We start from the raw sequence: 25,622 nt of genomic DNA on the forward strand, positions 1-25,622 counted from the left end.
AAAGAATAATTTGGGAATAAAAAGGTAGTATCAAAATAATGAACAAAATCCATGGTAGGTAACAAGCAGAAGACTGAAACTGATGAGTTCTAAAGCATTTCTATTTGCGGGAATTCTAAAGCATTTATATCTGGGGGAAAGCTGGATTTATTGGTTAGCTTTAGGCCATGTTACATGTGTATGTAAACATGTAAAGGGATGGACAAAATGAATTAGAATGTATGCTTTCTAAATGTCTGAACTAGTAGGGGAACGAAAAAAAGTCAGTCAATTCAGGGCAAGAAAGGAAGAATAAGATAAAAGATAGATAAGATAAGATAAAAATAAGGCACCAAATATTCAATACTCACCATACAAAAAATATTTAATTCACTTATTAAAAACATGCACATGGTGAGTTATCAGGCAGCAATTAAAAGGTGTGAACGGAGTCTGCACGTATCAGCCTGTGAGGTGGTAATACAGTTGACAAAATTCACATAACTTCAAAAAGCACAGGAAGAAATACCTGTAGTAAAAATAAGAGAAGTGGACTAAGAAAGACACAAATTCATCATGGTAACTACCTCTGGGGAGGGAGTGAGGAGAAAAGGATGAAGATTGGGGAGAAGATAATGTAACATTTACGCAGCGTTCTGTTTTTACACAAAATATCCTCACGTGAAAATGAAAACATGAATTAGCTTAATTGAGTCTTGCTGTTTTGCTAGTTGTCAGTGCATTACTCTTCTGAGGGTGTATTATGTTTTTATTCAGTTAAATCAAATATCTCCAAAGGCCAATGAATTAGGTGAGCTTAATGATGAGAACTCAGGTATCATGGCGCCCCAGAGAGGGGGGTGGTTTGGGCAGGAAACCTCTCAGCCGCACGGTGGGGAAGTGGATGGGGTCACGCAGAAGGAACCCTGGCACAATCTGAATGAGAGCCAGGAATCCCAGCCCACAGCTAAGGGGAAGGAGGAGAAAGGACCATAGCCAACAAGGGTGGCATTTGGAGGACACGGAGGACATCACAGCTATGCTTTGTCACTCTGTCCCCCGTCAGCCACCTCGCTGCCTGCTCCTAGCAAGTGCATTGCACCCGTCTGCCACTGTCCTACCACATGCGTGACATGCACTGACTCCTTCAACGCTCATAGCAACCTTTGAGGATGGAAGCGTTATTATCTGCATTTTGCACTTGAGGACACAAATGTAAGGAGGTTTACGTGCTTGGGGTCAAGGTGAGAGGGGGCAGAGGAGGGATTGGAGTCAACAAAACGTGGTTCTAGTGTCCATTCTATTTTTTGCTTTAAGTTTATTTATTTATTTCAGAGTGAGGTTGGGGTGGGGGCGGGAGGGAAGAGAATCCCAAGCAGGTTCTTTGCTGTCAGTGCGGAGCCCGTTGCAGGGCTCAGTCCCACAAATGTCAGATCATGCCCTGAGCTGAAATCAAGAGTTGGATGCTTAACCGCCTGAGCCACCCGGGGGGGCCCCAAGATTCCTTTCTATTCACGAGGGTGAGTAAGGCAGTTCCTGGTGGAGGGAAGGAGACTCCGAAGGCACCACATAAGTTAGAACAGAGGAGCGCAGAGGACAGGGAGGCACTTGGCTGGGAACTGGCCCTGAGCATCTAGACCGGGTATTTCAGAGATGAAAACATTCATTTCATTTTGTTCTGCTTCGAGCACGTGATGAGCTCTCCCTTGTCCCAGACCTGAGCCCTTGTCTGCCTTTGTCACTGCTCTTCAGACAAGTTCTTCTCTTTAGATGAAGGTGATTGGAATGATCCAGATGAATGGCGGTAGCCGGTCCCTGCAGCGGGAGCCGCTCGTGGCTCCTTCTATCCTTGGAGCAGAAACTGGCTGGAGAGGAGAGGGTGGGAGAGTGGGCTTTGTGGGAGACACAGCAGCAAGGAACCGTGGTCTGGGCTCACCTTGACCCTGAGCCGGCTCCCAGCTTGCCTCACTCATAAGGGGGGAAGCCCTCCCGCCCTTGCGGTGCTCGGTGAGGGTCATGCGGGAAGTCTCACGGTGCACGGAAGGCCTTCAGGTCACGCTGTGTCCCTTGCCGTCTTGTCATGTGTCCCGTCTTCTTCTGTCAGCCCCGGGCTCCCCTTCTTCTCCTGAGCTGTGCGGTGCAGCCCGTGTACCCTGAGTCTGCGATCCCCCGAGCCTTGTGGCTTTCCCTTCCGACAGTCTCCTTGTGACGGTCCCGCCCCGCAGCCAGCTGGCCGCCCTCCCTCCCCTTCCCTGCACATGCCTGAGGGAGCACCCCCACTCTCACCTCTTCACAGAGCCCTCTGGGCTGTATGGGCTCCGCTCGCCTCCCCCCTGCACGCTGACAGGTCTCCCTTCCTCGCTTGGTCTCGTTTCAGTACGTTTGCTCCTTCCATTTCCCGTGCAGACTTTGTCCTCTGACTTCTAAGCCTTTTTCAGCTTTTTTCATGAGGGGCCAGACTCTTGACGGTGGTGCCTGAGACCCCATTATTAAAAAAAAGTCCCTCTGGTTTATTAGTTATTATAGCTTCCGGAAGTCTCTGTAAACATGCAAATTCTTCTTGGGAGGTTAAGGCATGTATCGAGGCCATTGACAAATCTTTGCCTGAGATTATAATGTAGGGCTTTGAAGGAATAAAATGAAAGACAGGTTGGTCTTGAAAAGGTGATAAGAGGGGCAGAGGCTGACCGGGGTAAGGTGCCAGACTGGGCAGAATTGGTCACATGGGAACGTTATGGACGGAACGTGTCCCACCAGATTCGTATGTTGGAACCCTAACCCTCAATGTGATGGAATTTGGAGGTGGGGCCTTTGGGAGGTAATTAGGTTTAGATGAGGTCATGAGGGTGGGGCCCCCTTGAAGGCATCAGTGCCCTTAGAAGCAGAGGCAGCAACCAGAGCCCTCTCTCTCCAGCATGTGAGGACAGAGAAAAGGTGGTCATCTACAGGCCAGGAAGAGGGTCTCACCAGGAATCAGATCTGCCAGCTCCTTGATCTTGGACTCCCAGCCTCCAGAACGGTGAGAAGAACATGCCTGTTGTTTAAGACCCCCCAGTCTGTGGCTCTTTGTTGTAGCAGCCTGAGCTAAGACGGGGAGATATTTCCAAAGCAAACAAAAATGTGCAAAGGGGAAGGGAGGGGGAGGGTCAGACCACAGGCTCTGGAGTCAGACCTCTTAGGTTCTTGTATCACCTCCGCCTCCTGCCAGTTCTCTAACTTTGGACAGATTCTTAAACCGTGTTCTTTTCTTTTTTTAAATCTGAAATGAAGACCCCAGTATCTTCCTCATGGGTCATTGTGAGTGTCCTGCATGTGAAGTGCTTACGACAGTGTCTTCACATTAGGATGTGCTTACTAGGATCGCTCCAATCATCTTTATTAGTCTTGGTTGGAATTCTTTCCTGTTTACAACTGTAAATGCATGGGAGCTTGGGTGCCTTTCCTGGGAAGCTGATATTACCACCCCCACTTTACAGAGGAGGAAACAAGAATTTAGATTTCCCTGAGGCCCCACAGAATGCTCAAAGTTGAAGTCCCAGTGAAGGTCTTCTGCTGGGTTTACTGCACGGCCTTCCTACCTGTCTGTGGCAGGTGTGTGCTGTTTCCAAGCATCCTTGGGCACTTTCTGGTGGTTCGTCTTAGGACCCAACTTGGCCAGGCTGTGGCACCTGATTGATTGGCAACGATGTTATCAAACACTGTCTAGTCATTTCTGTGGAGTATTTTTAGGGGCCATTAACGTCTGAAGTCAGTTGACTTGAAGCAAAGATTTTACTCTTTGCTCTTAGGAGGCCTCTAATGTGGGTGGGCCTCATCGAATCAGCCAAAGTCCCTAAGAGCACACTATAGTCTGCTCAGGCCGACATAACACAATACCACAGACTGGTTGTTACACAACAGAAATCTATTCTCACAGTTCCAGAGGCTGGGAAATCCCAAGATCAAGGTGCGGGCTGATCAACCTTCTGATGAGAGCTCTCCTCCTGGTTTGTAGATGGCTGATGCTTACTTACCTTCACACGGCGGAGAGAGCAAGCTCTCTGGTGTCTGTCTCTCTTATAGGGACACAAATGCCGTCATGAGGGCCCCACCTCATGACCTCTTCTAACCTTAGTTACCTTCCAAAGGCCGCATCTCCAACGTCCATCACATTGAGGGGTAGGGCTTCAACATATGAATTTCCAGGGGACTCAAACATTTAGTTCACAACAGAGCAAAGACTGACATTCCCTTGCGGGGAAGGGAATCTGTCTCAAGACTACAGTGTGAACTCCTGCGATTTCAGATACGTCGGCCCCCACAGCTGCTTAAGATCCCCCTTGATTCCCCACTCCTCCAGTTGGCTAACCACTACATACGTCTCTGGAGACACCTGACGAAGACATGCTCAGAGACAGGTTTTGAGCCCGTAATTTTCCTCCTTTCACGTTCAGGCCAGGAATGACTTACACCAGCCCAAACCTGGAGATTTAAAATACAACTTACCTCTCCACTTCCATCCACGTTGCTACAAAAGGCCATATTTCATTCTTTCTCATTGCCACATTATGCTAAGTGAAATAAGTCATACAGAGAAAGACAGATACCATATGTTTTCATTCTTATGTGGATCCTGAGAAACTTAACAGAAGTCCATGGGGGAGGGGAAGAAGAAAGAAAAGAAGTTAGAGAGGGAGGGAGCCAAAGCATAAGAGACTCTTAGAAACTGAGAACAAACTGAGGGTTGATGGGGGGTGGGAGGGAGGGGAGGGTGGGTGATGGGTATTGAGGAGGGCACCTTTTGGGATGAGCACTGGGTGTTGTATGGAAACCAATTTGACAATAAATTTAGTATTAAAAAAAAAGAAATGCAAATGTTGTGCAGAATGTCTCCGAAGGCTGTTAATACAGAGTAAATTTTCATTCCCCAAAACAAAACAAAACAAAACAAAACAACAAATGACTTACCTTTGGAAAAATATAGTGACCCTAGTTGCCAAAGCTCATTTTCCCACTATGGGATCAGACTCCAAGTTCACTGCCAACCACTCCTCCCCTTGCATTGTGGGACGCTTATCAATTGTTGTAGGCAAGTTCAGGGAGAACTGTTGTCATTGGTGAGCCATTCATTACTCTAAGGAACAACTTAATTGCTCCTAGTCATCTCTTTGTTAAGCCTATTTCTTTATTCTTAATCCTTGCATTATTTTAGAAATGTAGAAAAAAATGAGTTAGAAAGAAGAGAAAGGGGATAAAAGGTAACCGGAGGGTGTATGGGACTCATTATTCTTTTTCATTTTACCCAAATGTTATCAGTTCATTTGAACATCGGTTCTTTATCAGTCGTCGTCATCTTCTTCTTCTAATGTTTGTTTGTTTGTTTGTTTGTTTGTTTATTTATTTATATTTATTTATTTTTTTAACGTTTATTTATTTCTGAGACAGAGAGACAGAGCATGAGCAGGGGAGGGGCATAGAGAGAGGGAGACACAGAATCTGAAACAGGCTCCAGGCTTTGAGCTGTCTGCACAGAGCCCGACGTGGGGCTCGAACTCATGGACCGCAAGATCATGACCTGAGCCAAAGTCGGACACTTAACTGACTGAGCCACCCCGCATGTTTATTTATTTTTGAGACAGAGAGAGACACAGTGTGAGCAGGGGAGGGGCAGAGAGAGGGGGAGACACAGAATCGGAAGCAGGCTCCAGGCTTCTAGCTGTCAGCACAGAGCTCGAGTTGGGCTCAAACCCATGAACCATGAGATCGCGACCTGAGCTGAAGTCGGACGCTTAATCGACTGAGACACCCAGGCGCGCCACCAGTCTTCTTGATGTTAAGGTGGATTCTTTGAAGGTCATCTTCCACATACCATTTGTGAAGAGACAAGGGACGAATAATTAGTAATAATATTAATGGTGCATTATAGCCATGCAGCTTTGTACCTTGGGAAGCACATTTGTAGATCTTATTTCGGTTCATGCTTTAAACCTCCCCATACCACAGGGAAGCCTTTCTATAATCAATCCTTAACACTTAGGAGAGATTTTTTTCCCCCTGAAGCCTTCTTGTGTCTTTAGAACCAGTGTGTGTCAATTCCTTTATAAAATAGAATCGAATGTAATTTGAAACGTTTGAAGAATAACATAAGACATGACATGCAGAGAACAGCAGTGCCAGATGGGGAGGAAGGAGCTAGATCCCAGGCATGGAGTTGGGAGTGGTGCCTCCAGCACCAAGCCCTAGAGTCCTCCTGCCTATGGCCACTCAGCGTCTCAACCCCTCCCAGCCACTGTGTCTGTTCTTTGGCATGTCCTGGGTCACCAATCACCTGTGAGAGTTGACACGGGAAAGGTTGAATTTTCAAGGGTCTGTTGCAGGGCTGGAAAATAGGGAGCATCTTGGCAGCATTTTCCCACCCCAGACCCACTGGCAGATACACCTGATTGTCTATGGGAATCTCTTCCTCTCATCTCTGGACTGGGCTTCAGAACCCTCCCTTGCCACACCTCTCTAAGGAGCCATCAACCAATCAGAATCAGTGCTAGCCTCAATCCGTCTTTGCTGCTCAGATCCTATATTATTATTCTGCTAGTCTAAAGTAATTGGAAGGATTCCATGTGATTTACTCAGTCACAGAGAATTTCAGAATATCAGAATGGGAAGGGGACTTGGAGATTGATGGCAACGCTTTTACTGAATAGCTAAGAAACTCTAGAGAAGTGGCCAAGGAGATCTACACCATTGGGACAAGAACCCAGATTTCCCTGCCCAGTGAGGGACTAACATTGTTAACATGCCTTCCAAAGAGCATGGGGAGAATCGCTTCATTCTCCCTATTCTGAGTTAATGAAATAATTACAGGTTCCCTGAGTCAGAAGGACTTAATGTCCACTTGGTCCAGCTTCCCATCCATGGGAGGAAGAAGACCTGAATTCTTCCAGTGACAGAGCTCCTTGTCAAGAACCCTTTCCATTTTGGATTCTAGCTGAATTAAAATCTTCTACTCAAGAGCTCTCAACAGCTGACCCCAGTTTTTCCCCTCTCAATGAGCTGACAGACTGGTGAATGTATTATCTTTACCGAAGGGGGTAGAAATTTAGCTTAGTTAAGTGCATCTATCTCCAGCTCCCTCTTAAGAGGTCAATCTAATGGTGACCATTTTTTAAAAAAGATTTTTGATGTTTGTTTGTTTTTGAGAGAGACACAGAGAGACAGAGTATGAGCAGGGGAGGGGCAGAGGCAGAGAGAGATACAGAATTCAAAGCAGGATCTAGGCTCTGAGCTGTTGTCAGCACAGAGCCCGATGTGGAGCTCAAACTCACGGACCACGAGATCATGACCTGAGCCAAAGTTGGACACTTAACCAACTGAGCCACCCAGGCATTCCTCTAATGGTGACCATTTTGAGTACCATGTTAGGTGGAGAGGAGACACTTTCAGGCAGATGGACATTCTCTGGGGAGCTTTTGAATAGCTCCATCCAGACACCTGCTTTCTCCTTCACACACCAGGTCAGACCTGAGGCTCCCAAGGAATGGGCCTGAGTGGGGTGTCTTTGGGCAGGGGAGCCACAGTCCAGGCGGTTGTTACTGAGGCTCCAGGAGTCTCTCTGGCCTTTGTCTGGACAGGTGACCTTACAAGTATTTTCTGAGGGTTAAAATGGCTTCCTCTAGGTATGTGAGCTCCTCTCTGTGTGCCATCTTGACTGATAGTCATTTTTTCCACAATGTAAGCCATTTTGACATGAAGAGTGTGCTTTTCCAAGGCACTTTTGTACTGATCGTTTGCCATCAGACTTTGACAAAGCTCCATATTATCGGAAATACCAGAGGAGCAGCTCCACTCTTCACTATAACTCAGGAAGCATATTAGGCCCTGAAATTCTAATACCTCATTTTCATGACAAACGATGCAACAAGAGCCCGAAATGGCGGCCATGAATCTCTGTTCCTCACTGCGGTCGCCCTGGGAGAAGGAAAGTGCCGAACACTTAACCTCTCTTCGCCGGCACATGGGTACACGAGGTGTGTGGGGAACACTGACCACAAGTTAGGGCTGCCATTCACGTGGCTTTGGGGCCCTCATAACTCCGAGTAGACTCAGTTCTAAAATATAGGAACATGTCAAGAAACCAGGATTATGATGGTTACACTTGACATTGCCCTGACCACCGAGGCCTTGGCAAAAGGCACTTGAAAGCCACAGGAGTGAAAACATCCCATTGAAGGGGGCACACTAATCACGGTACAAGTTAGCTCTCCAGGGGCTCTGCAAGAGTAGCAGAAGGTTACCAAACAGCATGCAAGCTTTCATTTCACTCACTTTTTTAAAATGTATATTTATTTTTGAGAGAGAGAGACAGACAGACAGACAGACTGTGAATGGGGGAAGAGTGGAGAGAGAGGGAGACACTGAATCCGAAGCAGGCTCCAGGTTCTGAGCTGTCAGCACAGAGTCCGACTTGGGGCTTGAACTCACGAACCACAAGATCTTGACCTAAGCCAAGTCGGGACTCAAAGGACTGAGCCACCCAGGAGCCCCTCATTTCATATGCAAATGGAACATGGCTCAATGTTTGTATCAACTTGGGAGTCCCCAGACACTCAGTCTTAGTGATGGCAGTTTTCATGATAGAACAGAATTCAGAAGTAGAGAACAGGCACCTTGACCTCCCATAAGAGACTCTAGTAATTAAAACACAAGGGGCTTATGGGTTAGGGTCCTCCGGGAGCCAGGACCGATGGGATGTGCGTGTGTGTATGTTTGTATGTGCGTGTATCTGTAAACTAAGGAACTGGCTCATGTGGCTGCGGAGGCTGGCAAGTCTCACGATGTGTGGCCAACAAGCTGGGGACTCTGGAGAGCCAGTGGTGCTGTTACTGTTGGACTGGAGGCCAAGAGCCTGGAGCCGATGATGCAGTTCAGCGAGGCTCCACTGCTCCAGGTTCTAAAGCCAGAAAGAAATTGATGTTCCTTCTCTAAGGCAGTCAGATGGGAGGAATTCTCTCGTACTCAGTCTTTTTGTCACATTCAGACCTTCATTTGACTGGCTAAGGCCCATCCACATTAGGGAGAGCAATCTTCTTGCTTTGATTCAAACGTTAATATAATCCAGAAACACTCTCACAGAGACACCCAGAATAATGTCTGGCCAATTGTCATTGGTCCGTCATTGACCATGACATTGGCCTAGTCAAGTTGACACATAAAATTAACCATCACAAGTCTACCACTTGTCACTTGGCACTCATTCATCTCCACAAGTCCTACTTAATATCCATGTGAAGACAATAACAAGGTCATAACTCTGCCTAAGCGATGCCCGTCCTGAGTGTACCTGACAGCACGCTGATTCAGACTCTGGAAGAGGGGGTGAAGCCCCCCAGTGAGGCTTACTGTTGATTTCTTGTAACAAATACTAGGATGTCATATTAGCAACACTTAAATACTATGGAATAAGGTCAATGCATATTATGTTACATGATGAGGGAATGACAGGGAAGTAGACAAAGATATTTGCTTAATATATATGTACACACACACACACACACACACACACACACACACAGACACATTCCTAACAATCTAAGGAGGAAATGCTCATGGCAATTACAATCCTCATTTGTGTAACTGGTCACCTGGCCAGAGCTGGTGTTTATAACTACCTTCTTTCTCTACCCTTTTTGTATCCCCTTTGCCTTCAGCAAAATACCTCAGCTGGTTGTGGTTCTCTACCTGTGGGGTGATCCAGACCTCCATTCCTGAAGAGTCTGGGCAAGTAGTAGTCCCAGCTGGTTGGGCTGTTGTAGTTTTCCATTGGCTTTAATCACAGGGCATAGCAATCCTGACACACTCTAAGGGAGCTCCTGTATTCCAATCCTAACACACTCTAAGGGAGCTCCTGTATTCCAGACACACTCTTCCTCCCTTCAGTGTCCAGTCTCCCCATGGTGGTTAGGACCAGTCACCCCCAACAGCACAGAAGCTCCTTTGGAACTAGAACCTCTGGGCCAGGAGAGCATAAGGTCATGGGAATGGGAAGCAAACATTTTGCTAGTGGTCACTGGTGTAATAGTGGGTTGTTCCACTTTCCCTTTGACCCCTTGATTGTTGGGTTTGTGAATCCTGGCCATGGGAGAAAGAGCGCCATGTACCAGACAGCGATGCTCAACAGGTACAGTCTTCTGGAGAGCCTTTCCTCAGCCCTGCGGGGCATTGCCACCTAGCTGGCACTGTACCTGAGTCTTCAGAAGGACATTCCACCATTCTACGAGGCCAGCTGCTTCAGGAGGGTGGGGACATGTATGGCCAGTGAATTCCAAGCGCGTGGAGTCATTGCTGCACTTCTTTCGCTGTGAGGTGGGTCGCTTGATCAGGAGCAAAGCCGTGTGGAATGCCATCTTGGTAGATCCGGCATTCTGGAAGCCCAGAGATGATACTTCTGGCAGAAGTACTGCATGTAGGGAAGGAAGATCTGTATCTATAGTAAATGTCCATTCTAGTAAGGACACAATGCTTCCTCCTCCACGATAGAAGTGACCCAATGCAATCAACCTGTCGTCAGACAGCTTCCGGGGGCATGGCACCATATTGGACACTCAGTGGTGGCCATGGCCAGGTCAGCCTTGGTGAGTGGAGGTCTGTGTTGCTGAGCCCATGTATAAGCTCCATCCCTGCGAGTGTGGCCACTTTGTTTATGAACCCATTGAGCAAAGACGGGGGTGGGTGGGGAAAGAGGATGACCGATATCCACAGAACACATCATGGAACCACTCAGTTTTTAAAATCCTTCTCTGTCCCCTCGCCCACATTCCTGCCTCAGTCCTGATCTCTCTCCCTGGTAGCCAGCCCTGATGTCTGACCTGCCCCTGGGTGGGGTCCTCCTCACTGTCCCCCTCCACCAACCTCTAATCCCCGGTGAGGTCAGCCCTCATCTCGGGAGAGGTGGGAACAGCCTTGTCTGCTAACGTGTTCAAGCGGTTTCCACAACTCGCCTCATGGTACGTATTTGCTTTTCTCCTGGCATCGCATGGGGGTGTGTTCCCAGGGGAGACCATGTGAATCAGTTGGGGTAGACAGAAAACACATCACTTATTTCCCAGCCCCATTCTGGAGCTTAGCTGAGCTTATTCGATTTGATTAAAGGATTTTATGTCTGGCTTGTTGGAGAGATAGGGATTAAGCAGTAAGGAGCTTTTCCCTTCCTGGGCTCTCTGAACTTATCACCAGAGTATAGCCGTGTTCTGGCTTCTTGGCTGCTTCTCTTAAAATGCCAGATTCTTTTCCTTCGTTTGTATTAATGAGATCAGTCAAAAATTATTGAACCTTGTGCAGTTTTGCAACCTGTAAATTATCAAATATAAAAGCTGGGAGTTTAGAAAGAATCCCACCAGCCCCAAACATCATTTTACTGGAGATAAATATGAGATATGAGAACTGGAGAGGTTGACTTGCTTGAGGTCACACAGCAAGTTCCAGGCAGAGTGATGAGTAGAACCCAGGTCTCCTGTCTCCTGAATTGGCAATGCTTTGCGTCCTCTCTTGGCCCTGGAAATGGAGACTGAACCTCGCAGGGAGCAACAGCGAAGGGAAGTAACTTTCCCCGTGCCTGTGCCTACTCGGGCTCTCTGCTCTCTCTCTGGCAGACAAGAGCAGCCAGTAAGCCCTGACATTTTACTAGAGAATACCAAGGGAGTGGTGTACCCAGGAAAGTTACAGGATCACGGAACCGGAGAGAAGGGAAAAGGGCAATACGAGAATGTGACAGAGAAAGTGGTCCTTAGCGATCAATCCTCGGCGAGTCGGTGTTCTGTATTTATGGCCACCATACACCCGGGGCCAGGACTGTGAGACTCCCTGCATGAGGGGGCGGCCTCTGCTGGGCTCGCTGAGGAGGAAAGAATTGAGGACTCCCAGAGTCTCACAGCTGAAAGCATGGAAGGCCCGCTTGGCCAAGGTTATGGCAGGTGGAAGTCAAAGCCAGGAACGTAATGCGGGGCTTGACTCCTTCTCCGCATCCTTTCTCAAGGCCTTGGCTCCACCATGAACAGAGGGTCCGTCTAGACTGAGGCAGGTGTTAGTGGCCTGGGGTACTTAGGAGTTTAGGAGAGGCCATGTGTGTTGGGTTTATTTCTCGAGAAGGTGGCTGTTTTCCTTCATGTATATTTGTGTGTAGATCGTGGCTATAGGGGCATTAACATAAATGGACTCTGTCTGCTTAACTGGAAGCAGGGTTGACTCTTGGAGGTGAGTCTGGGCACACCCGTTGACGGGATGGGTTCCGATGCAAATGGGAGGCATTCCAGCAGGTGGGCGAAGTGCAGGAATCAGAGATGGAGAACATCCACGCAGGGTAGGATGGGCAAGTCCCTGGGAAGAATGAGGTGTCCCGTGGGCAGAAGGCTCAGGGACCGCTTGGAAATATAGGCCTGAGCCAGTGGGTAGCAAGAATGCCTGAGAGGCAGCAGGAAACTGGGCACAGGATGGGGGTCAGGAGGTGTGGAGAAGCATGGGGTGGGGTGTGAGGGCCCAGACTCCATGCAGGAGACTGGGCACGGTCATGGCTAGTCGGCAGAACGGAGGTCTGCCTGTGCCTCACCGGGAGGTGGGAGGGTGCTGGCTCTAACCAGGGCTCCTGCTCCAGGGCCGTGCCCTGTCCCCGAGCCTGACAGCCTCTGCTCTGGCCCCGGGTGTCTGGTCCGGTGGCCTCCTGGCCCCGTTCTCCATCCAGGAGCTCTGCCTGGGTGCACTCAGTCTCCTCCAGGCATTTATTCACCCAGCACCTTTCCCGAGTGTGTGTGTTCTTGGGATACGAAGAGCAGAATAGTCCAGAGGTGACTCTGGGGCATACTTGGTCCCTCAGGAAGCATCAGTGCTCGGTAAGTCTTGTGGAATTGAACGGGATTCCCCGGAGTGCGAGCGTCTGGCCCAGTCCTGGCCAGTGGTGGGCCCAAGTCCCCATACCTCAAAAGCTTAGCCACCTATGGTTTCTGGACAAACACTGCCTGAGGCAAGCAGGGTCAAAGGACCCCTCCCTCACTAGCAAGTAGGTGCTGGAATTGTCCTTACTCTCTTGGGGCCATTATCCAATCTGCCTGGGCAATATATTGGACGGAGTCAAGGCAGACAATCTGAAATTGCACTAAAAGTTCATATGCGTAACCTCAAAATGTTGCCATTAATGGAAATACCCTGATTCTGTGTCCTGTGCATCATATCGGACCCTTGAATACACGTCTGGTCTCACCTGGGCCTGAATCTTCCATTTCTTTGAGGACACTGGACAGCTGGCTGCTCTGTGTGGTGTGGGGAAGAGGCTCAGTCCTACAACCACATAATGGGCCCCACATTCCACATCTTTCTCCTTCATTCATTTGCCCACATGCCTAGCATCACAGCATGCGCTGGGGCAGAAGCTTCACGGGACAGGTTAGGTTGCATGTAATAGAACATCCAACTGAAACTCATTTAAATACTTTATTTGATTTATTGAGCCACGTAACTGGGGAAAAACCCCGGAAGCAGATTGGATTTTAGGAATGGCTCAGTGAGATTTCTGTCCCTCTGTCTGTGATTGTCTCAGTTTCGTCCCCTCCAAGTTATGTCGTGTCCTCGGATTGGCTTGCCCCGTGGACACACAATGGCTGCCAGCAGCAACCACGGCAACATGCTTCCTTAGGCACATTCAGCAGGAGAGGCTGCGGCTTCCTAAACTTGTCAAAGAGCCTGACCTGCACTCTGATGGGATCACACCTGCACCAATGGCTGTGGTAGGGAGATGCTGTGTGCTGATAATCCAGGCTGGAGTTGGGTGCTCAGGACTCTGGCAGGGGAGGCTGCTATCTGACCGGGAGCCTCCCCCCTGCCCCGGAGCTGGGCATGAAGCCACAGACACACAGACAACACGGCAGGAGACAACAGGGGACACCGGGAGGCATGTCGGAAGGTACTCATGACTTCAAGAGCTTGAAGAATAGGTAGGATTTGGAAATTTCAAATTATATGACAAATGCAAACCCACCTGCCATGTTTGTATAGCAAGATCCCAAGGGTAGACCCATTGCCACCGTATCTGTATTACTGTAATGTTGTTCAGGCCGTGCATAACTGTAAGCAGATCAGAGCTGGGTGAAACAGGCGAAGGCCAAGCAGGTAGGGAAGAAGCAGGAGGAAACTCAGGAAAGATTGGCCGACTCTTCGGCTGACACGACCCCACGCTTCCCCCCGCCCCCCAGAACATTATTTTGATTGGCCAATTACATGCTAGAAGATCAGATTGAATTCCATGAAGAAACACTTGGATGGAAATAATTGTAGGTAGAGTCATTTTATTAGTATTCCTAAAGACCTCTGATGAGGAATAATGATGGTAAATCATTAATATATATTTTCAGCTGCTTTAAAAATTAAATCTGTTCCACAATGTGTTTCGCCATTTTATGGCCATTATACAGAGCCCTTCGGGATAGTCTCCTAAAAGGCATTCCATAAATTTGATCTGTCCTTGTATTGCATTACATTTTACAGCAATAATCTGGCATTTTAAAAAGCTCCCAGGCATCATCTCTTTCAGAAGCAGCAGTGAAGGAAAGTGCGGGAGAATGGAAAATAGCGGGTTCTGGAGATGGAATCACCATCCTTTTTCAGAGGGGTCTGAGGAAAGCGGTCAGATGCGATCAGTGTTTTGGGGAGAGGTTTATTCCACCATTCCCTGAGGCTTCCTGTTCAACTCTTACTACATAGGTCTCTTCCTTAACTGTCCTTCCAAAAAAAAAAAAAATCCAGGCAGGGATCACCCCTGTAAGACATTCTATAGTGGGGATCACTCTTGCCTCGTGACACAGTGGGGTTGAAGGGATATGGTGCACATGATGTCGGCCCTGGAGGTGGAGGGAGTAATTCATCCCTTCCGTTTCTGCAGCTGTTGACATCACTGTCCAGTCACCACCCACATGCTGTTTCCGTAGTGCCCACGATGCTTGGACAGCCTCTCCAGGCATTTGAAGATTCAGATACAGAATTTGCAGAGTATTCCCGAAGGGAAGACAAGACAAGGGATCTCGTAACCTGCGGGGGCACCGTAGCTTCTCAGTCCTCTAAGATTGTTTGGATTTGGGGTTGGAAAGCCTACAAGGTGTGCATTTCTTGGTATTGAGGTCAACAGCATTATGCGGCTCTAAATGGAGAGGCCCTGATGCTAGCACCTAGAATACTTGGAACTGAAGTGACGTCAATGTGGAGTTGATTTATGGATGTGTTCTTGGGGCCACGGTTGCTGCAGGAGGAACTGACGTGTGACCCAGAGACATGGGCGACCATCTTCTGGCCGAAGCAAATAGAAAAATGAACTAAAGAGAAAGGGAGTGGGAGGGGATTTGTGGGAGGGGAGGATCATTTTTGGAACCTTAAGTGCTTCGTGGGAACAGGGTCTGGGCTTTACAAGGGCAGAGTGTCCCTTTGTCCAACGTCATGGATGTCTTACCCCTGCCACGCATTATTTGGGCTCCACCACCGTGGGGTGAGCTCGATTGGGCAACGTGACCATTGTAGCCAGTACTGCATATCAATATCCTGTGCTCGCCTCCCTGGGCTCACGCGGGTCTGTGCTCTCCAGACCCTCCGCCGTCAGGCAGGACCACGCGGCGTGCGCTCGCCAATGAGCTGTGAGCTGGGGTGACTGTCAGTTTCCAGGGTGACACAGTGACCCTTGAGCTTCTCTGTCCTCTCCTTGTCCAGGAGCCTCGAGGTCTTGTGCTGAGTTGGCTGAACAAGATGGGGGCAGCAAGGGTCACTGAGTCACTGGGTGGACGGTGCCCACACTCACAGAGGATTTTGTGTGTGAGGCAGATGCTGCACTGATGAGGTTTTGGAATTTTGTTGTTACTTCCGCTTGGCCTAATTTATCCTGAGTAGGATCGGAACTGTATACTTTGAGGCCGAATTAAAAGAGGGTAACTTGGGGCGCCTGGGTGGCGCAGTCGGTTAAGCGTCCGACTTCAGCCAGGTCACGATCTCACGGTCTGTGAGTTCGAGCCCCGCGTCAGACTCTGGGCTGATGGCTCAGAGCCTGGAGCCTGCTTCCGATTCTGTGTCTCCCTCTCTCTCTGCCCCTCCCCCGTTCATGCTCTGTCTCTCTCTGTCCCAAAAATAAATAAACGTTGAAAAAAAAAAAATTTAAAAGAGGGTAACTTCTCAACCCACCAGGTTGGAGTAGCCTCATGAAAGCTTAAGTGATATCTGGGTCTTACTCACTTCAAAGGCTTCCGAGGCAACCACAACGAGACTTTACTTATTTATTTTTTTAAATATTTTTTTGTAAGTTTATTTACTTTGAGAGAGAGTGTGAGCACACAAGTGGGTCAGGGGCAGAGAGAGGGAGGGAGAGAGAATCCCAGGCAGGCCCTGCACTGTCGGCACAGAGCCCCATGTGGGACTTGAACTCACGAGCCAGATCATGACTTGAGCCGAAATCCAGAGTCGGATGCTTAACCGACTGAGCCACCCGGGCGCCCCAACAAAGAGACTTTAAAGCCTTGATGGAGGAATACATCTAGGGGGTCCCTGGTAGCCACGAAGGAGCCCCAGGGGCCTGGTACCTTGTGCTGGAATATGTCCTGGAGTGTGGAATGCAGGGCAGTCCCGATTTCCCACCAGACAGGGAACAGCCCGAGTGGAGCCTCGCCTTGGCTCTCAGACTCATCAGTTTAGAGTAAAGAACACCAATTGGGGAATCAGTGGCTTGTAAGGTCGGCCCCAGGCACCAGCCACGCAATGCGGCACCTGCCAAGGTGTGCTCGTACGGAGCTCTGAACGCCCTGGGCGCCGGGCCCCCAGTAAGAACTTTTTGGAAGCCTGCCCTCACGGTGCAACCCTCTGCGGCTGTCACCACATTTGTGGATCCAGCGTCTGGCACACGGTGGCATTCAAACAGATGACAAATGCGCCAGACCAGCGGACAGTCTTGGAGGAAGTGTCTGCAGAGTCGCTGGTGGGTAGTGTCGTCCGGGCTTCGAGTAGGAGCACGTCCGGGACCGAAGCCGAGAGCTTCTCGCCATGGCGCCCACGTCAGATCCTGCTGGCCCCATGTCAGGCGCGTGGGACCCTCTCCTGCCTTCAAAGCGGTGTTCAGCCTGATTGTCTTTTGCACCTGACAGCTTTTGTTCTTGGGAAGAATCCTGTTCCTTATTTTCTCCCCATGTCCTAAGGTTACGATGGATTTCATTAGAAGCAGCAGACAGTTCTTAGGAAAAAGCAATCCTCTTTGTTTATGGTGAGATGAATCAATGCTGGGGACCCAGCAGAAGTCACAGTCAGTAGAGCTTTTCCCCGACCGCCACGATCTCTAACGGAGTTGGGGCACCCTGCTTATAGTTCAGTGGAGTGTCCTCGAGTTAAGACTAGTTTCCAGGACATTGTTGGAAGTGTCCCCAGTGAGAAACTTTCTAACTTTGCAGAGAGAGCAGTAAGATAAGAAGCTTGGGGATCTTCCTACAACATGTGTTGATTCCTTGGTATAATTTTATGGTTTCAGCTCCCTACCTGCCCTCCGGTATTACAGGCTGTGGATCCTTAGTCCTCTTGGCTTAGTGGGGCCTGGCAGCAGAAAGTAAGCGAAGGATCAGACGGTAGGCCCAGAGTAGTTAACACATGAGTGGGGTGTGGAGATTACCAGCCAGTGTCCTGAAATTTGAAAAATAATGAAAAGATGAACATCCATTTCTTTTTATTGTTACCTGCTTTCTTGTACGAACTAAGGCTTAGGGAACGTGTTCTGTACACGTCTTCAGACTGGGATTTAACTAACATAAAGCATGATCTTTTCTCTGATTTGAACTTCTGCACAGAGCCAGCAGCCAGTGGATAATATCAGTGCTTGTTGGGTTTAACTAGGTTGTAATCTTGGAGCATTGCGCTCTCAGGTTTTGTCCTTATTGAATGAGATAGTCTGATATTGACAAGCTTTTCTTTTTTCTTCTCCCCCTTTTCTTTCTTCTCTCCTTCCTCCCTTCCTTCCTTCCTTCTTCCCTCCCTCCCTCCCTGCCTCCCTTCCTTCCTGTCCCTCCCCCTCTCTTCCTTCTTTCCTTCCTTCCCCTCCCTCCCTCCCTTCTCCTTCCTTCCTTCCTTCCTTCCTTCCTTCCTTCCTTCCTTCCTTCCTTCCTTCCTCCTTCTTCCCCTCCTCCCTTCCTCCCTTCCTTCTTTCCTTCCTTCCTTCTTCCCTCCCTCCCTCCCTCCCTGCCTCCCTTCCTTCCTGTCCCTCCCCCTCTCTTCCTTCTTTCCTTCCTTCCCCTCCCTCCCTCCCTTCTTCCTTCCTTCCTTCCTTCCTTCCTTCCTTCCTTCCTTCCTTCCTTCCTTCTTCCTCCCTCCCTTCCTTCCTTCCTTCCTCCCTCCCTCCCTCTCTCCCTCCCTCCCTCCCCTCCTTCTTTCCTTCCTTCCTCCCTCCCTCCCTCCCTTCCTTCCCTTCCCTCCCCCTCTCTTCCTTCTTTCCTTCCTTCCTCCCTCCCTCCATTCATTCCTTCCTGTCCCTCCCCCTCTCTTCCTTCTTTCCTTCCTCTCCCTCCCTCCCTTCTCCTTCCTTCCTTCCTTCCTTCCTTCCTTCCTTCCTTCCTTCCTCCCCTCCTCCGTTACTTCCTCCCTTCCTCCCTCCCTTCCCTTCCCTCCCCCTCTCTTCCTTCTTTCCTTCCTTCCTTCCTTCCTTCCTCCCTCCCTCCCTCCCTCCCTTCGTTCCTTCCTGTCCCTCCCCCTCTCTTCCTTCTTTCCTTCCTTCCTCTCCCTCCCTTCCTCCCCCTCCCTCCCCCTCTCTTCTTTCTTTCTTCCTTCCTTCCTTCCTTCCTTCCTTCCTTCCTTCCTTCCTTCCTTCCTTCTTTGTGGTCAGCTGCAAAGTTAATGTTTTTCTTTCCCTCAGCTCCTTTTGCTTCTAGATTGAAATGTCCTTATTTGAATTTTTTTTTTCAACGTTTATTTATCTTTGGGACAGAGAGAGACAGAGCATGAACGGGGGAGGGGCAGAGAGAGAGGGAGACACAGAATCGGAAACAGGCTCCAGGCTCCGAGCCATCAGCCCAGAGCCCGACGCGGGGCTCGAACTCACGGACCGCGAGATCGTGACCTGGCTGAAGTCGGACGCTTAACCGACTGCGCCACCCAGGTGCCCCGAAATGTCCTTATTTGTACGAAACATTTTAGACATGTGGAGACCTTTTAGGATTGAAAGGGAGGCTGCGTCTCCCAGACTATGTGCGGTGAAACCTTCTCCAAGGCGCCCGACTGACCACAAGGACAAAGCTGGCAGTGTTTATGGAAGCCTCATGTATAACTACCCCGTAACCCAGCACATCTGCTCCTGGGCGTATACTCGAGAGGGATGGCTGCATGTGTCTCCTGAAAGATGTGTACTCGAATGCTAGCAGCCGTCTCTGTAACAGCCAAAAAAGAGAAACTTCCTAAGTGCCTCCAACTGCAGAAAGGATAAAGAATCATGGCTACACCAGTCTACTGAAACAAGAAAGAGCTGCTAATAAACAAACACCACAACCTGGATGGGTCTCAAAGAACACAGTGATGAGACAAAGAAGGCAGACGCAGGACAGCAGATGCTATGTGATCCCCCTTACGTGACGTTCCAGAACAAGTGGGAGTTCTCTATGGGGGTAGAACCCAGAATAGTTGTTAACTTGGCAGGAGGAGGGTCATTGTGCAGGAGCGTGGTGGGGGGCCTTTGAGGTGTCAGAAGTGGTTTTCATTTAATTTTTTAAGTGTATTTATGTTTTGAGAGAGAGAGAGAGAGAGAGCAGGAAAGGGGCAGAGAGAGAGGGAATCCCAAGCAGGCTCTGCACTGTCAGCACAGAGCCTGATGTGGGGCTTGAACTCACGAACCGTGAGACCATGACCTGAGCCGAAATCAAGAGTCAGACACTTAATCGACTGAGCCACCCAGGCGCCCTGGGATTGTTTGTACAAATTTTTTTAATGTTTATTTATTTTTGAGAGATAGAGCATAAGCAAGGGAGGGGCTGAAAGAGAGGGAGACACAGAATTCGAAGCAGGCTCCAGGCTCTGAGCCGTCAGCACAGAGCCCGACGCGGGGCTCGAACTCATGAACCGTGAGATCATGACCTGAGCCGAAGTCGGACGCTTAACCGACTGAGCTACCCAGGCGCTCCTCTGAGGTGTTTTTGAATCTTGATCTGGGTGATGGACACACACACATACACACACTTACACAGAATTCGTCAGGCTGTCTACTGTGGATAGACACATCCATAATCCTCCTAATGAAAAGACAAAGGCTGATACAAACGACTTGCTTTTTCAACCCAGTTTTATGTTCGCATTCCCTCCCACTGCTCATTCTTGTTCGATTGTCCTGAAATGAAGGGCGATCTGTTTCATTAGAGCGAGTGCGTATGTTTAACTGAATCCGTAGATAAGGTGTGTTAGGTCCATGCATTCAGGGAGGCTGGGAAAAATGAGACAATACATAAGGTGATGGTATTGGGAGTTTGCACTCCAAGGGACGTGTGACCGAATGCAACAGAATCTCCATAGGAGACTCAGCTGTGCAGACCTCGTCCTGGTCACTGCGGTCACTGGGCACCCCCCTACACTCTAAGAATTTGTGGGGACCCGCAACAGTGAGACACTCCTGAGGCTCACGGAGGGGGCAAAATGCCCATCCCCTGGGTCCTGCTTGGACACCGATAAGCAGCAGTAAGGCCTGGGCCAAGCCCTCATTGTCAGAGGAGACGGGGGGGTGGGGTGTGTGTGTGGCGGGAGACCGGGGAGTGCTCATGGAGGGCTCTTGTCCTGCAAGTAACATGACTGCTGTTGGCTTGGGGACTTCGTGGGGCCTTTCTTCTGTTATCACAGCCATACTGAAAAGTTTGCAGGTCAGTATCATGTCACTGGTTCTTCTAGGGGGCCATTCCTGCACAGGGACGGAAGATGGTGTTCATCTTCCTGGTGTGCCTGGAAGAGTGCACAGTTAGACACGGGCTGGAGGCAAGGACAGCGATGAACAGGTCACACGGTAGAAGCCCAGGGGCACAGCATCCTAGCCTGTGGCTCGTGGAACCCCTCAGTATTCTGGCCTGTGGCTCCCGAGACCCTGGAGCGGACACAAGAGCCACAGGCACAAAACATGCCTCTCCTCTTCCACCTCTGCCCTGGGCGACCCCTAGGCTCGTTACAATGCATCGCAGTGTGGTTACAGCCCCCCGCGCCCCTCTCACAAGAGAAGGCTGCCATGATGGTTCCAGTACAAACCTTGTGGGGTCAAAACTCCCCCTCCCATGGGAGGAGCCCCCCAGATGATTGGAAGCAGCCTCCCTTACAGGCCACCCTGTCCAGGACCCAAGACCCTGTTCACACAGAAGGAAAGGACCCTGTAGGCGCAGGTCAGCTGCCGCCTCTGGGCCTGCCCGCTCTCCCACCTTGAGAGTGTCCTGTCCTTAATCCACTGCTCTGTGCTCGCCACTTTCCCCCTGGCCGTCTTTATTCCAGCGCGGACACTCATGTAGATCTTCCGGGTGGAATCCAAGAGTCCAGACTTCCACTCAGACGACACAGACTCTCCCACCGGTAACATACTGACTTTTCATTGGCTTGAGTTACCAGAAACTGGCAACTTATTCCCTTGGTTGCTTTCCCTCTCTTGCTACCGTCCAGGAGCTCACCTCCTGGGCTCACCCAAAGGGCTCATCCCTCCCGCACACTAGCCACCATGGGAGGGAAGTCTACCTAGAGTCACAGCAATCTAGAATCTGAGAGATACAGCAAGTCTGAGGACCTTTTAATAAAAACACTCCACCACGTATGGAGTTTCCACCGCGTCCTGAGTGTTCTCACACAAGCCCTTCCAGCCTTCCGTATTTTATGCGTGTATTCATCAAAACACAAGACGAAACAAGAAACAATGAAGGATCAGAGGGGTTAAGTGACTTTACCCAACTGGTACCGTAAGGGCACTCAGTCTCTGCTAGAGATGGGACTCCCGGTCGGGTGATGCTTCTGTCATCTGGCAATCATTGATCATCGCTGGAGAGCCATGGGGGGAAGAAGGGGAGGGGGCGGGAGGCAGAGACAGGAGTGGGGAGGGGAGAGTCGGAAGACAGGATGCAGGGCTGGAGGCAGTGTTTGTCTGCTTCTCTGCTCCTCCAGGACCAGCCCTGGATCCTTGGCTGTTTTATTTCCTCCCCTGGCTTTTGTCTTTCCAGCTTCACAGACATGTACTTGACAGGAAATGGGATGTGGGTTGAAGGTGTGCAACAGTGTTGCTCTCACAGTGCGAGACAATTTCCACATGAGCTCCTGCCTCTGTCCTGGCACATAATTACTTCTTCCTTCTTGTGGGGAGAGCACTGAGATCTGGCTCTGCAGCTTTGGAGTGTGTAACACAGTATCATTAGCTGTAATCACCCTGCTGGAGTTTAGCTCCAGAACTTGTCCATCTCATAAGTGCCCCAGGCTGCTTCCGATGGCCGGTTGCCCAGGCCGGTGTTGAGGCATCAGGTTTGCTGCCCAGTGTGTGTCCTCCGCCCGCCCCGCTCACCTCTCAGGTGACCCGACCGTTGAAGCCGCCCCAACACGGCTCTCGCCTTGCAAATCTCTCGTTGCCTCTCAAGTTCATTTTGGATCTTCTTCCGTTAATAATTGCTGGGGAATGTAAGTTTTTGGCTTGTTTTCACACATATCTTAAAAATTTTTTTTTAGCATTTATGCATTTTTGAAAGACAGAGAGAGACAAAGCGCAAACAGGGGAGGGGCAGAGAGAGAGGGAGACACAGAATCCGAAGCAGGCTCCGGGCTCCGAGCTGTCAGCACAGAGCCCAACGTGGGGCTTGAACTCATGAACTGTGAGACCAGGACCTGAGCCAAAGTCGGACGCTTAGCCGACTGAGCCACCCAGGTGCCCCTGTTTTCATGCATATCTTTTGTCCCCTCCACTGGACTCTTATTCTCGGGGCAGGGACATGTCTGTTTCACTCCTCCTTTGTGTCCCCAACCATGTACCTCCCAGCTCCCCCCCCACTCTGGTCGCCGCCCTCCGAGGAAGGGCCGTTGAGCTGACATGACTGCGAGTGAGACTCCGCGGGGCTCTCGGGGACCTGACTTGCGTGTGACCGGCTGGCACTGGTCACTCAGCCCTGGGCCCCCAGCTCTCGGGTAGAGATTGGGAAGCGCCTCCTCGGTCTGCATCACTAGGGACAGGCTAGGGTGACCCAGACCCCAGAGACGAGGGTGTGCCAGAGAGTGAGCTATTGTGGATGAAACTGTTTCTTTAATGGAAATTAACAGTTTTTGGTCCTGTGAGGGACTGTTAGCATATGCTTTGAGATCCGAAACGGCTGGATTTGTCTGCTAGCTGGGTCAGGTACTTAATCTTTTATAGACCCGATTCCCTCATTTCTGGAAAGGGGCTAAACACGTGCACCTTCGAGGACAGAAGTCGGGGTCTGCAAGGTATATGGTGCCTGCCACCCATGGTGCATGGAGGCCGCGTAACCCAAGGCAGAAGGAGGCAGTCGGGAAGACAAAGAGAACGGCTGTGACAGATGTGAACAAGGGCAGAGAGGAGGCCGCCGAGGAGGAAGAGTGTGCAGAGGTCACATGTGAACAGGGGCGGTCCCTCGAGTGCCGAGCTCCGTCCCCCATCCCTCAGCCCGGGCTGCGCCCCTCTTTTTGCAGAGATGCGGTGACGTAAGTGTGCGATGAAGGGTCTCGGCCCAAGTGCTGCCTGTGCGCAGGCAGGACTCCGGAGTAAAAATAGCACAGAGCTGTGCCACTCACAGTGGGTCGCGTGGGGCCGGGAGCGGCACGGGGCTGGCACGGGGCGATGGCTGCGGTGGGTCACTGCACAGCCGGGGCCCGCCTCTGCCACCCCGCAGCCCTGCGTGTGCCGCTCGCACACCGGTTCCCGTCCGCCGTGTTTGCACGCCTCACCCTGTACGGAACGCTCCCTGCCTGTCAGCAGTTTTAATCAGAGGCACGAGGCCACATGAAGCCTGTTTAAATATGCTAATGGCTGACGGAAGATTAAATAGGCCCCTTAACAAATGGGTCCATCGAGCCCGGGTGTCACCGGCCGACACGGCTGCACGTTATTGGCACCGACGGTCACGCCCCTCCGAGGCATTCCATACATCTTCTGGTCTCCGCTCCTGCTGTCCTCCGTGAGCCCGTGACACCCTGAGAGTTATCACACCCCTCTTTGCACATTATCCCTCTATCTTTCCGTGGCCACCGAGGTGGCTTCGGGAGGCCACCCTGAGAATTATGGCCCCGCTGATCTATCTGTTCCTGGGCCACTTGCCCGGGCGAGTGACAGATTGCTCTCTACAGGGAAAAGCCACTTAGACCGCTTCTGACAGCAGAGACAAATTTCTCATATTTCAGGTTCCTTTGAAAAGCCACAAGAAGGAAAGTTTCCTGCAAAGGCTTGAAAGGTACGAGAAGTTGAATGTTGAAACTTTTGGGGCGATTCCCCCCTCACGCCTGATGTCTGGGGACGGGGGCACGTGGGTAACTCAGCCTCGCTTGGCATTAGGTGGCAGGGACGCCCGACGGGCCTTGTGGTCCAGGACGGTGTTCACCCCGCTCTGAGCGCTGAGGGTCTCCTGGGAAGTACCCTCTGCCCCCCACGTGGTCCCCACTCGCTCCCCTGCCTTCCTTTGGCCGGTCAGGGCTCTGCGTGCCCGGGTTTCCTGCTCATTCGCTCGGCCTCCCCTCACTCCCTAAAGCTCGGCCGTGTTACCTGCTCTGCGTGACTGTCCCGGGTGCTTCTCCTCAGACTCCGCTCCCAGGGAACCCCGGCCGTTCCTACCAGAACAGGGGACGCCCAGCTGCAGGTAACAGCTGTGTGACCATGGCTGCATCAGACTGCGAGCCCCTGTAGGGAAGCGGTGATTCCTTGGCTCACTTTCATATTCCTAGGGCAGGTGCCTGATGCAGTGCAGGGAAGTCCGGGCCTCAGAGGGTTCTCGATATCAGGTCCGTCTTTCAATTGCGAGGTACGGAACACACGGTTTGTTATGAAACAGCGTGGAAACGAGTCACAGGAAAATGTAAATGAGGGCGGTGTCTTGTCGGGGCCGGGCAGGAAACAGCACGTTCAAAGTGGGCAAAGGAGGACAATGTAATGGAGGGACTATTTACAGAAGCTGTGGGCAAGGCCTGGGAGGCCGGAGGGAGGGGCGCCCCGGGCAGGACCCTGCGGGCCGGGGACGGCTTGGGCAGCCGAGCCCGGGGAGTGTGCAGCGGGACGAACACGGGTGCTGAAGGCTGTGGTCTTCGGTGGAGGCACGTGGCGGGTCCCTGGTGACCCCAGGAGAGGAAGCCAAGGGCACGAGGACCCCCAGCCTCCCCTCTCTCCGTCTCCAACTCACCAGTGGTGTCCACGACCCGCCTCAAACCGGGACCCAGAAGGCCGTCCATCCGGGGCGGGGGCTGGAGCACAGGCAGGTGCGGATAAGTGGACAGGGTCTGGAGGGGCGACAAGATATCCACCCCTGGGGCCGTCTGGCGCCCGTCCTTGCTCCCGTCCAGGCGAACGAGTCGCGTTCCCGACGCAGGGAACACGCAAGCCTGAAGCAGCCGCCCCACCACCAGGTGTGACAAGCCCTGCACCCCCACCTAGAGTCTAACTTGCCCCCACCAGAGTGTCCACGGGA

This window comes from Lynx canadensis, chromosome A2 (genome assembly GCF_007474595.2).
Source record: "Lynx canadensis isolate LIC74 chromosome A2, mLynCan4.pri.v2, whole genome shotgun sequence".
NCBI lineage: Eukaryota > Metazoa > Chordata > Mammalia > Carnivora > Felidae > Lynx > Lynx canadensis.